Raw genomic sequence first — 11,227 nt, forward strand, 5'->3', positions numbered from 1 at the left:
CATGTACACTGCATCATTGAAAGCGAAACGTCGGTATACCCGTGTTCCTGGTACGAATACACATTAGACGGCGAATGGTGGCAACGAACGAAGGGTGAAAAATAACACACTGACTCAGGACTGCATGGCTTCGTATTAAGAGATGGTTGGTTGCACCCAGTCTTCGCAGTGCTTTGCAGCAGGGGTGACTACAATGAGAGCTCGAGGAACAGCTCTGGAAAGATGTTTTATTCTTGACAAAGAGTATCGCAGGGTAGCCTTCAGGTTGAACGGCTCCGAGAATGATTGGTAATTTAATTACTGAAATTCTTCATCATGCACAGTTGTTTCTTTTCTGCTTCAATGAAGTTTGTTGCGTAAAAAACAACTCATACTTTTTTCACAACCTGATATACGATTATTCAACTTCCTTCGTATTCGTGCTTTTCTTTTTTTTTTTTTTTTTTTGTAGTGGAGGAGCAGTTTCGCTATGATGGGCGAAATACTAGACAGAATCTGTGGAATCGCGTGCATAAAGAAAGTAACCGGTGTATTTCTGTCTTCTGCCATCAGGCTTGATAAAATTCCATAGTGGGTGGAACAGTGCGAAAAGACGAAACACAAGAAGAGACGCACAACAGACGAGTGCGTCTCTTCTTTTGTTTCGTCTTTTCGCGCTGTTCCACCCACTATGCAATTGTACCAACTCGCCCAACTGTCCATCCTACTTCAATGATAAAATTCATTGCTTACTTTTGAGACCTTTTTTTTATTATTCGCTCGTCAGTCAAGATGCGGGTACTGTTGTACAATATCCGAACTCCTACGTGACGCAAGTCTTGAGAAGAGCACGCCTTTTCGTAAAAACAGATCGATGCTTTGAGTGCGTGGTACGCATCTCCTTTTGTTTGCGTGCACTCCGCCATGTGCCAGGCGCGGCGCCCTCGCGTGTGTAAACACACGTGACGTCGCATACCCCGCAACGCATGCACACGCCCGAGCGGCGACGCTCTATCGCGCGGTCGTTAGGCGCAGTCGCATTCCCCGCATGAACAGGCAGCGGTGGACACCGGCGTTTTACGCCCATAACCGCTAGCCTCCTGGGCCTTGTATACGCGTAGGCCTAACCTGGCTGTTTTGTGCAGCACCACCGAGACTGCGCTGAGCGAAACGAACTTCCGCTGCGTTGCGTAGCTGCGAATTTCGGCGACCTCGTAAAAAGTGCGGACGTTCGGTGCGCGATGTCGCAGATATAGCGCATCATTATTTTCCGCGATTTTGAAGGACCATATGTGAGCACAGCGAACAAAACTGCGGGAGTGACACATCATTTTTTGCCGTCCTGCGTTTCGCCCGACCGCACCGGATGCGCGAAATTCGTCGGTCATGCATGGAACTGTGCCGAAACTAAGTACGGATACGCTCCCCGCTCGCCTCTTCTTTGATGAGAGAAAATGTCAACCGCGGCGTTACATAGTTGGCGGCGCCTCCTGATAGCGGTTGAGTGCTGGCCTAACCGTCATTTGCGACCCGGGTGCGATTTGTTACGCATTAGCCGGTCCGGGGGAGCTGTTTCGCTCTCCTCTCGGTCCATCGAGCGCTTCTTATTTTCTATTTCCAAGCGAACAGAGGCAAGCCCTTTCCACCTCCCTCGTCATACCCCCCTCCCCTCCCATTTAAAGCGCAGGGCCGGTTCTTTCGCGTTCATTAGTCGAAAGATGCGCATCATTAGACGGGCCTGCTGGCCCGACTGCCGCCTGATGCCGCCGCCGACGACGACGGCGGCGACGACCCGGAGTTCACGCTTCACTCAACAGATGGCGCCGTGTTATGGAAAGGGAGAAGACGGCGCCGGCCATTTTGGGGTACCCAGCGATTCTTTCGGCTTTCGCCCTCCCCACTTTCGTGCTTTCCTTTTCGGGATTTTCGGAGGCAACGCAGCGCGAACTCGCGCAGCAGCTAACCCCCGGCCCTGCGTGTCCCCTGGCCCGGCAGGAGGAAAGTGTGAGAGAAGAAGACGGCAAGGCAAGGCGACGCCGGGAGAACAGCGCGGCACGGAGGAGAGGACACGGTTTTGCGGCAAAGCACGCGCTTAATCTCCCGGCTAATTACGTTATTTATTGTAATTAGCGACGAAGGGAAAAGTTGCGGGCCAAAAAAGTTTCGGACCCTGGCGTACGGGGTCGAGCCGGAGGAGTGGTGGGGGGAGGGCGCAAAGTGGGGAAGCAGTCGCGACATTTGCAGGCACGAGCTCAGACGATCTTGCGTGCGCGGAGGGGGGGGGGGGGGGGGGGGGGGAGCGCGAAAGGAAGGGCACACGGTGCGGCAGGACGAAGACTACACAACGACCACAGTCCAGCGAAAGCGTTTGGCCTCAGCCTCTCTCGCCCTACCCCTTGCCTCCTCGTGGCTCTAGCGCGGTGTTTTGAAGCGGAAAGGGGACTCGGCGGCGGCAAGCCTTACTTGCAGGCGTCGCTTTTTGCTGCCTCCACGCACGGCGACGCGTCGAGAGCCACGGGCGGCAAAGGGGAGGACGGGACTGCTAGTTCGAGTTTCCACTCCTGGCGAGCCAAAAGCTTTGGCTTTGCTTCGCTCTTAGCTGCTGCGTCCGCGTGCTTGCTTGCCCATGCTGCGCGCGCGTGTGTGCTCGGCTTGCGCTCAGTCCACTCACAGAACATGAGCGAGCTGTGCCGAGTGGCAGGGAGTCCTTTTTATCCCTCCAGTGTGCGGGGGCGGCGAAAGAGCGCGGAACTCCGCACGCGGTTGCGCACTAATTATGTCGCTCAGCTGGTGCCGGGTGCCCGGCGAACGCCACCGCCGCAGCCGTTTAATTTACTAGCTTCCTTCTGTTTTCTCCCTCTCTCGAGCACGCCGTTCACTCGGGCTCGCTCCCTTCGACTCTTTCTGCATCTCTGGTCCCGCATCGGCGACATCTGACGTTGCTTCTTTCGTTTCCATCGCCTTCATTTGGGGTTACGCCGAAGTGCAAGCCGCTGCAACCTTTTTGTCCCTCTTCTCCTTACTGCCCCTCTCTGTTCCTGCTGGTCTTAAGTGCGCGCTTCAATGTACACACTCGCCAGCCGAAATCTGCGCTTATAGGGCCCTCGGTACTCAGTCGGAATTCCCCTCTCCGCGTCCGAATTTCTGAACGCGTGTTGTGTACCGTTTCGTTCTTTCATTGTGTATGTTTTGCCCCTATCTGACGCTCGGGCACTTCTACTTACGTTAATTTAGGTTGGTTTTTTGTTTGCTTTTTTTGCCGATAGCACAAACGCGTGTGTTTCGCGCCTCAACTGAGCTTCCATTCGCGCGGCGGCTAGTGAGTGAAAGCGTGTGTCGCGCAGCGTGTACGGCGTCAGAGCCGCAAAACTGCTTCCTCATTTTAAAAGGCTGCGCGTGGCGCCGACGTTCCTATTCGGGAAGCAAAATGTCGAGAGACGGACGCCGTTTTGCTTCGAGGCCACACACACGACTGTTTTACGCCGCTTTCCTTTCCCTTTTGTTTCGTTTTTTGCCCCTCAAGTCGTTTACAAAGCTGAAGAAGCGGCCTCCTTTGGCAGCTTAAAAGGCGCGAAAGTAGGCGACGGCGTCATATTCGATTTCGAACGGGAGATATTAAATAGGACTGCTGCCCTCTCCCTTCATATCAAGCATGCTTTTTTTTTTCTTTCTTGCTGCTGCTTTGTTACTCTCCCTCCAGGCACGCCTCACTATTTGTCGCGGTCTATTTCTTCTTCTTTTTTTTTTCTTTTTGGGGAAAAATGATGGTAAGGCGCCTCTGGGGTCGCCTGCGGCGTTCCCGCAACACAGAACTTCTTAAATAACGAAAAGAAAAAAGAAGCCTCGCTGATGAAGAACCAGCCAAGTAGAGAGAGGTTTGCGGGGCGACCGCCTTGTCCACAGGCATATTATCGGCCATTACTTGCCACATCATCACTCGCAACGTACTGCGTGGCGGTCCCCGCCGCCCTTTGGAAAAGGCAGCGAAGAGGATTACCAAGCTTCCAATTTGTTGTCTGTGTTCTTTTTCTCAGTAAAGTGACACATCTACGCACAAATGTAGTCCTCAGGCGACGCCATTTCTGGCAGGCAACAGCCGAGGGCGTCCATCAGCCCTGCGACACTATATATACGGAGCGCTGAAACATGTCAAATGCCCACTTTTCGGTAAGCGAAACGGCAATAAATAACAAACTGACAAATGAATAAATAGATAAATAAAATGAAAGAGGGCAGTGCTACTGCGTGGTCGCCTCACGATTTAAAAATCGAATGACCATTCCTCCTTTCCTTGCTTCTTTTTCCATCCTTTTTTTTTTTTTTCTTTTTCATGCTCTCCGGCGGCTACGTTCCTTGGTGAGCAGTGTCAGGCGGCCGGAAAATCGAAAGGAGACTGCTGCTGAACTCGACATTGGATGCTTTTTTTTTTTCTTCCCTGTCCTGCGTGAGCGTGCTGTTCGTGTGCTTTCCTCCTCTCCTTTCACACCGACGCGTCTCTACGTCTCCTCCGAGTGAGTGCGTTTCGCGCGTGACGGGACTGTGCGGCCCGTTATTGTTTCGCCCTGGGGAGGAGCCCAATGCAGTGGCGACGTGACCCCGCCGCCTGCCCCTGTTGACGGCGGGAGGGGATAAGTGACCGACCGAAGAACGCTGCTACGTCGACGACGTCCGCCTTTGCGCGTCGTCTTTCATCATCCCGCAAGGACGGCAGCATCCACACAAGGCGAAATCTTGTGGGACCGCAAGGACCACGTCTTCGCCATTTATCGCGACTTTTTTTACGCCGTCACCACGCACCCTTTTTGGCTAACCCCTCACCCCTTCTATTGCTTCGCCAAAAACCTCGAGCCCGCCCCAAACTCGCTTCTGCGTACTTCTTCTATTTCCGTGTGTTGGAAAGGTACAAGCAGAAGCTCAGAAGCAGCGCCGGCAACGGTATGTGCAGTACATGTACATACAGATGCGAGAAACACAATTTGCCCGTCACTCGGCTCCATCAGTTTACGACCGAACGCGGCGACGTGCGCATTGTTCTTGAGGCGCCTCTCCCCTTTCGAGCCTCTCACGTGCTCCCGCGGGAGACTTTTCCCGTCTTTCCTGGCACGGTGATGTGCAGCAGCGAAGTCAATTTGTTGGGCAGTGCTAGCGCCAGCACCTTTCAGGATGTCGGGTACCGCGGCTGAGGGCCTTACGTGTGCGCTTCCGAAGTTATATTCAATACAATACGCCTCACGTGTACTCAGCGTGTACGAAGTTAAGGACTTAAGGATCAAGTAGAGACACTTGAACAATTAAATAAGAACGGCTTGCTAAGAAAAGTGCTTATGAGATTGGCGGGAAGGGAGGAGGACTTGAGTGTTCCCTCTTAAAAACGCACGAACATCATGTCCCAGGTCTGATTACCTGGCCAGAACGGCTACATTTTGATCAGCACTCAACTCCAGAACGCTCGTTGTGTTGACATTCCCTACTCCACCGTCAAATTAGTCTAAACTGATCTACGGCAACAAACGTGACTGGCATACGTATTAAGACGGGCATAAAGCTCACTGGAAGCGCTCTCCAGTACCAGCGCGAAAAAACAACACAAAGAAACGGCCGCATAATGTGACCCTCCTTCCTCACTGCCCTTTAAATCATAAGCTTATGAGTTACGTATATGAAATAGTTAAGGAAGAATCGCAGACAAATAATGAAATGAACAGAGGCAAGTCTACTTGTGCAAGCAATGCGCCGATGCTAAACTCGGTGTCGTGATGAAACAACTTTGACGGCTATGTATTCATAACGAACTGCGCGCCCGAAAGTTTGTGTCATTAACCTGCTTGCTTACGTCTCCACCGCAGAATCAACGTCGGCGTCGGCCTCGTGCAGACACTTGTGTCGCAATCACGGCGCGGAAGCGCAAAACGCTGCCTTCGTAAACGTTGGTCCCCGACATCACCTGACTGCCTATAGCATAGTTCGTCGTTCGACCGCTGTGGCGAGCACTACAGACGGGCGACGGTCCCCACAAAATATGCGCAGGAAATGGGAAAACTCAAGGTCGCGCCCGGAGCCATATAGGCCTCATTACGCTTTCGCCGGAACGCGTCGCGCCGAGCGTCTAGTGTGGAGGGAGAAATGTCGCGCGCTTAATAAGTCGCCGGGAAGCGCCGGCGCGGTCGCTTGCTCAATGCACAAGAGTACGCGGTCACCGCGGCCTCTTTCGCGGTGATGCGCCCGTGAGCTGCTGCGGGCAAACAAAAACAAACGTTCAGCGGAGCCCGCGGTTACATATATAGCCGTGGCACGCGCGTCAACAGCGACGAGTCACTTGAGTAATGTCTCACTAATGAGCCAATCGGGTGCGATATTTCGAATGTGCTCGAAGTACCCAAGTGCATTCTCTGCATTTCACTTGTTTCAGCTGGGAACAAAAAAAAAATGTAGCTCATAAGCGTAGTCCTGCGCTCATTTTTCTAGCTTGCTAGTACATGGACGATGCCATTTCCGGCGAAAGTGTTTCTGTGTTGAGCAAGGCTTCGCAGCAGCCTCATTTACGGGGTGTTCCCGTGGCCGGTAATGAGTTGCGAACAAACTGCGGTGCTCTTGCAACCAGTCAGCCTCAAGGAAGACAGCATGATGCGCGTTCTTTCTTGCGTTGTTTTCCGCTGCGAGTCGGCTGGTCTGGCTAGAATGTGAAACGCCTCGGGTCGAATCCTTACAATGCCGTCTTCGTTTCAACCAGCGCAAAATGGGAAAAGGTTCGAGTGCGCTAAAGACGCGCGGATCGTTCGAAAGTTAGCTGCAACCCGAGGGTTTAGCGCACGTGGCGACTGGCGGCACTGTTGTCTTGCCGTTCTTTATACGGTGACTCTACAGGCGTTTATGTCGACATCAGCGGGTGCAATGCAAAACTGCCACAAAGCTAGACGCGAATAGTTGGGCTTGCACCTCCACGATTTCTGTCCGGGATGGAAATAACGACGACCCCTGTTGCAAAACAGCTCCGGGCGTGGACGCGTGCTGGGTCACATTTGTGGCGATGCGTCAACCCGGGGAGATGCTGTCTTCCTGACTTGCTTTTGCACGGCACGTGGCGCATTAGGCATGTGCAGTCTGGCTGAGTGAGCATTGTGCGGATTGTGCGGATTGGGTTATTTCTTTGGCGTCTTCGGTGAGTTTCTTCCCGGCTTGCTTCTACAATGACGCGTCTTGGACACAATGGCGCTGTCGTCATTGTCATAGCATGGAAGGGAATGACGTAGTTGCTTCGAGGCCACGTGGTCGCCTTCTGACCTTTAAGAATTGAGCATTGCCTAGCTGCTGGCCAATGCAAGCGTGGTATCTTGAGATCATGCGATGCACGTCAGTGGATCTGTCCGGGAGATGTGGGGGAGGGGGTGTAAAAGAGCGTTACAAGAGACGTCACTCTGTCCAATGGGAGAATGACGGTTGCAAAGAGGAAAATGGCAGCACGTGAGAGCCGGTGTTTCTCTTTTTTTTCCCCTTCATTTTAATATTGCAATTACAGAAGCCTCATAGTGCGCTGAATAATAATGAATGAATGTACGTAAATTATTGCAAAGCACTCCCATCGCCAACGTTTGCTGCGCATAGGACAGATCTGTTGGCCCCTCTGGTGCTCAGGTTACAGCTATGTTAGACGTTCCGAGGAACACCTGCTTGAATTCGTAGCTAAACGAGCCGAGTCAAGCAGATATCTTTCCTGGTACACCTCTTGGCTACACCGGTCAATAGACCACAAAGCCGAAAAGGACATGTCTGCATTTCGAGATATGAACCGAATCTACGACTTCCCATTTCCTTTTGATTCGTTCATCCCAGTTAAAAATATAACGTCGCTGCAGCAATCACGCACTGCTTATTTATGACAGAGAATGGCGCCACGTTTGTTTTGAGCATTTTAACACTTAACTTACTTGAGGTTGCCTAGAGCGCCTAATTATGTTTAATTCATATTTTCATAAAAATGACGGTACACTTCACTTCAACAAGGCTGACGGCTAGGCGAGTTGGTATCGATTCATCGCAAAAACCAGAAGGGAAGGGGGGGGGGGGGGGGGGGGTACTTATAAGCTCCGCATTTAAGGGTATGGCGCCACAACGTGAGTGGCTCACTTGTGCGGATTCCCCTGGCGGACATTCGACCACTTGCATACAATCACTTCGCTACTCGTACATGGCTAATATTAAGCTACCACAACGTATCAAATTCCATTCGAAGTAGATATAAATCCCCACTTTAACCAAGCCACACGAATGCAGAGCCTCTGCCAAAGGTTTACAGCCTAAGGGTCTGCTTCTTTAACATTTGTGGAAGTAGTTCCCATTGGAGAAGGCGGGGAAAAAAATCTTGCTTTCAGAAATCTGAAACAGTGGGAATGCATTACGAGTAATACTATGTGGGTCTGAAGGAAACCCCTAAGCTCTAAACTTTTTGGCAAAGTGTATACCTGCGTGGCCTCGGGACAGTAACTCTGGATCCAAGAGTCCTGTAGGTTTCAGTGCATTCCGATCCAAACCTCGCATCTTAAAGGTAAAGCCCGATTTGCTAGCGTAATTGCCGACTAGGTCGTGTCACGTGACCTCATGACGTCACACAGCTCGACGACCAGTCACTGCGCGGTCATGTCACCAGTCAACTACCGCCTGCCGAAAGCGTGGCCGCGTTTTTTTTTTCTCTTTTTTTTTTTTTTTGCTCACAACGCCGGCGACACTAGATTATCTGGAAAACGGAACATTGAACGCTGTTGTATCGTTGTGTCCCGCAGACGAGGCACGACCAGACGCTGCGAGGAAGGGAAAAAGAACGTCCGTTTTTTGAACAGCCGTCTACTTACACACTGATGTAGGAAAGGGTGTAACAAGTTGGATTCCAAGAGAAGGAAAGCGTAGCAGGGAGTGGCAGGTGAGGTTAAGAAGTTCGCAGAGTTCAAGTGGATGCAGCTAGCACATGACCCGGTTAGGTATATGGGAGAGGCCTGCCCCCCGCAGTTGGTATAGTCCGGATGATGGTGATGATGATGGTAAAGGGTGTGCTCCTCACTGCCACGCTTCAGTTGTGATACAGATACCGGCCGCGTCACCCGCGCCCTTGATGCGAGGGCCTCGCCGCGCTAGATGCAGCTGTCGCGTTCCAATGCACAACACGAGAACAGAAGCAAACAAGGAAGAGGCTATCTTGTTTGCTTTTGTTCCCGTGTTGCGCCTCTTCGGCTCGCTTTTGCTATGAAAAATTGAGATGATTCGATGTATTCTATTCGGACACTTTCTGCTTGAACAGATTTCGGAAGCGGACGTTCTGTCCATAACATAAACATGCGCACAACGTAGCGCAGCGTGAACGAATGTCACAGCTTGGTGCCGTATGAAGTACTAAGCAGTTTCGCCAACGTTACGGCGGTCTGGCTTCTTCCAATACAACGCGCCGCGCGAAATTTCGGAGGTTGCTGTCGCGGGAGTTCGAAGCGTCAAGCAGAGGGGATGAGCGCATTCATGTCAAGAATTTTTCTGTCCTCGTTTCGTACTTGCTATGTGACTTTATCGATAAATTTAGAGCGCAGGTCTGATCATCAAGGAGTGAACGACCAAGGATGAATAAAAATAAAAACAGGGCCGCACGACAGCAATGACCGACGGCGAAGTGCGGCCGAGTCATAAGCCTGCCCGCTTTACGTGTTCCAAAGAATTAATTTCCACACGGGACTTGCGCCGCACGAGCGCCAGTCGTGGGGAGCCGGCCCCAAATCGAATTCGCCGTTCCGAAAAGCTCAAAAGCGGCGCTAGGGGCTTATGTCGAAGTGAAGAACGAAATAAAGTAGAAAATATATATATAAACTGCGGTAGGAAGGAAGTAGAGAAACACCGGGGGATAAAATGGTGGCAAAAGGAAGTTTATAACGCGGGGGAAAAAAAAAGAAGACGCCGTCTGTGCAGGGAACTGGGAAGAGGGAAGGGAAAAAGGGCAGCAGCAGTGGACAAAGCGGGATGGCGATATGCGCGCTCGCGCGCCGAAGGAAGAAAAATCGCCGCCGCCGGTATCCAGTGACAAATGGACGGAGCCGATAGTGCCGCTGGGGCAAAGAGTGGTGGAGGTGAAGAGGGAGAAAATAGAGGTCAGGGGGAGAGAGAAGGAAGAAGCTGGTTGAGACAGAGGGGATGGCGCGGCCGTTATCGGGCACCTTCCCGAAATAAACTGTCGCACGCCAGGAGAGGAAAAGGGAAGGCACACTGGGAGCCCCGAGAAAAGAATGGGGAAAGAGAGATTCACTGAAAGCCCAGACTTCAAATGAGACTATGGTGGCGGTAGTGAGGGAAAGGAATCGAGAAGTTATAGGGGGAGAGAGAAGACATTGCCTGACAGAAAGAAAACGGGTAGTGCGGAGGAACTAGAATACAAGTATTCTCCAGGTTTCAGTGTAGCCGTCGTAGCGTAGCCCAGCGAAGAGAAGAACTTTGGGGTCGCAGCTGGAGCTTCGGCCTTCCATTCCCTTCCCTGTGTGACAGGCAGGAACGGCGAAATGAAAGCCGAGGTGTGCGTGGTGGGGAAGAAAGGTGGAGGGGAAAGTGAGGGACAAGATGTGCCAATAACAACGAGCAGCCGAGACCCGAAATCAGAGCCGTCGTGTAGAGTGAAACAAGTTGGAGGGCGCTTTTCTTCTCTTTCTTTCTAGCGTCGCTCTACTAGTCGGCGTCATTCTCTTTCTCTTTGTGGCACCATAGCTGCTGTGGAGAGCAAGTTCGATGAAGATTTGAGCGAACACACGCCTTCCTCGCCGATGGCGCTTTCGTTTATCGCTCGCCGGGGCCCCGAGATTAGGGGCCGATACGTGAAGCAGCGGAGGACCGCTCGATGGTGGCGTGAATGTTGAATGCCTAGAGGCGCGCACTTTAGCCCCGGGCTTTTGGAGAGCGAGCCCAAACGAAGCCCCGGCCGCACGTGTACAGCCGAGCTGCTTTGCCCTGTACAGCCACTACTCGTGGGTGGGGGGTGGGGCCGCGGCGGTCACATTGATTTTGCCATCAGGGAACGAGGGGATCGCTGACGAGACGAGTGCTCTTTACAACCAAGCCGCTTGCGGATCTGCCTTGTGCCCTCTCGACCGCGCATTCCTTCGCGAGAGGCAAGACGCCGAGGGTTTCATCGTGCTTGTTTGCGCCGCGTCGTCCGTAAAAGCGCCTGGTGTCTGTCCTGTTTTTCCTCTGCGCATTCTTCGCCCAATATGTGCGATGCGTCGGGCAA

At 52.4% G+C, this 11,227-nt stretch overlaps 1 protein-coding gene across 4 annotated transcripts in view; it reads left to right on the forward strand.

Annotated features, from left to right (window-relative positions):
• The window catches only part of LOC146191529 (uncharacterized), a 295,812-nt gene that overhangs the window by 277,922 nt on the left and 6,663 nt on the right, over positions 1-11,227 (forward strand). The gene's annotated exons all lie outside the window — the stretch shown is intronic.

The sequence above is a fragment of the Amblyomma maculatum genome, chromosome 4 (genome assembly GCF_055883805.1).
Source record: "Amblyomma maculatum isolate TAMU_Amacu chromosome 4, ASM5588380v1, whole genome shotgun sequence".
Taxonomy (NCBI): domain Eukaryota; kingdom Metazoa; phylum Arthropoda; class Arachnida; order Ixodida; family Ixodidae; genus Amblyomma; species Amblyomma maculatum.